The sequence below is a fragment of the Mastomys coucha genome, unplaced genomic scaffold (genome assembly GCF_008632895.1).
Source record: "Mastomys coucha isolate ucsf_1 unplaced genomic scaffold, UCSF_Mcou_1 pScaffold11, whole genome shotgun sequence".
Classification (NCBI taxonomy): Eukaryota; Metazoa; Chordata; class Mammalia; order Rodentia; family Muridae; genus Mastomys; species Mastomys coucha.
In genome coordinates, this window is record NW_022196893.1 from 16,570,748 (window position 1) to 16,572,538 (window position 1,791).

The 1,791-nt window shown below is 55.8% G+C and overlaps 1 long non-coding RNA gene across 3 annotated transcripts in view; it reads right to left on the reverse strand.

Moving 5' to 3' along the window:
- LOC116077364 overlaps positions 1–1,381 on the reverse strand; it is a 2,734-nt gene extending 1,353 nt beyond the window's left edge. For 2 of the 3 annotated variants that reach the window (XR_004113225.1, XR_004113221.1), the window contains exons 1-3: positions 1,074–1,381; positions 552–722; positions 121–203 (exon numbers count right to left, since the gene is read on the reverse strand). This is a non-coding gene — a long non-coding RNA (uncharacterized LOC116077364). The remainder of the gene's footprint in view (positions 1–120; positions 204–551; positions 723–1,073) is intronic. The other variant, XR_004113223.1, reaches the window with a different exon arrangement.
- Between the last annotated feature and the right edge of the window lie 410 nt (positions 1,382–1,791).

Below are 1,791 nucleotides of genomic sequence, written 5' to 3' on the forward strand. Positions count from 1 at the left end.
GCACAGCTTAAGAGGCAGCTGTGATGGCTGACCCATGCGTCTTTGCATTGGTGTGCCCATGACCTTCTGGCAGATGCACACCTGTCCTGTGGCATTCTGTAGGCATGTCTCTGGTCTCACCTGCTGAGATGCACTGTAGCACTGGAGAAATCCCTGGAGCCAGCTGGGTGAATGCAGTTGATCACTCCGAGCCCAGTCCTGCTCTGGAATGGGACAAAGTGGAAACACCTAAAACCACACTAGTGAGACCTGGGACAACCAGGGAGCTGAGATAGGCCAGGGAACAGAGTGCTCTTGGCTCTCTGACTTGCTCACGGGCCCAAACCTCAGGACAAGGGTATGGGGGGACTGCCAATCACCCTGTATACCTTTCCGGATGACCAAGTTCATTATGCACACCCTTGATAGCTTCTGCCTCTTCTTGCCCAGCCAGAACCCAGCCTAGAACCCCCACTTTCTGTGAGCCTAGGTAGAAAGCCAGGTTGCTCTATTCTGTAGGGGTGGCAGCAGCACAAGCTATTGGTGTAAACACAGGAATGCTGGTGACATACCTTCAGGAGGTCTGCTCTAGAGGTGGCCTTCCTGAGCTGCTTTCACCGTCACAGAGATTGAGGAACAGAGCTGGAGCATCCTTCTCAAGGCTACACACCAGGCTGGGTAGAGTGGGTACAGAAGTCCAGGTCTGGCCACCCACATCTGTTGTTGTCTTGCCTTCCCAGCCACTGGGGGCGATGAAGGGGACAGGCACAGGGGAGGGACTAAGGAATCTGGTTTGTCCCAGCTGCCCTCTTTGGCAAGAGGAAAGTGGCCAATGCTCACTACTCTGGCTTCCCAGGAAAGAAGTGACTGCCCTGGGTTTGAACTGGCATATGGAAGTGGCCTGCCCTTCAGTTTCTGGCCCCCCAGCATCTGGTCCTAGGTATTGGACAGGCCTCTAGCTAAGACCACACTGCCATCAGTATGAGGGGGAGGCACTGCCTTATTGCAGTCTCTGGAAACAAAGTGGAGTGTATCCTGCCTTCCACCCATCCCTTCTCCTCTCCTCTCTCCTTCCCTGACTGGGCCTCACTCACCAAGTCTACCCCGGGCATTCTCCCTCTTCGCTCTGCCTTCCGTTTATTGCCTGGGTCAGCTTGGCATGAGTCCAGGGTCACAGCAAGAACTTGTATGGAAACACTGTTTTCTTCTGTGTGGGTGTTAGACCCAAATGGCTGGCCTGCAGCTGAGCTGAGCTGAGGAGGGCCGTGGATATGATGGTGTTGAAGGCTGGGGAGGGGGAGACCGGGGAGTGTACGAGGCCCTGAAGCAAGGGAAGGGCCCTCACAGGAGGAAGGAGTGAGATTGTGTGGGTATGGTGACACAACAGCCACTGAGGCTCAGGCTCCAGGAAGAGGACAGCAAATCAGACTGGACAGAGGCCAGGCTGGTGTCAGGAAGAGGTACCTTCCTCACAAAGGTGAGGAAGAGCCTTTGTGAAGTCAGGTGGCGCTGACAGGGGCCCTGGAAATACTGAGCATATGGGGTGCCGAGCGGGGCGAGGGGGGGTGAGGGTTGACCAAGTACAGGAAATGAACAAAATCAATGCCGAGATTGAACAAAAGCAATCCTGGGAGAGCCCAGTAGCTCTGAAGGCCCAGCCAGTGTCCACTGCCCTTAGGTGAGAGGGGATGCTCTACAGGCCTCTAGGAGGGCTGAGATAAGCTGTGGTGAGCCCTGACAAGTCGAGGCCCATGAACCCCAAACACAGGAGGCCTGCCAACAGTCCCTCAGGGCGCCAGGCATTTGCACCGC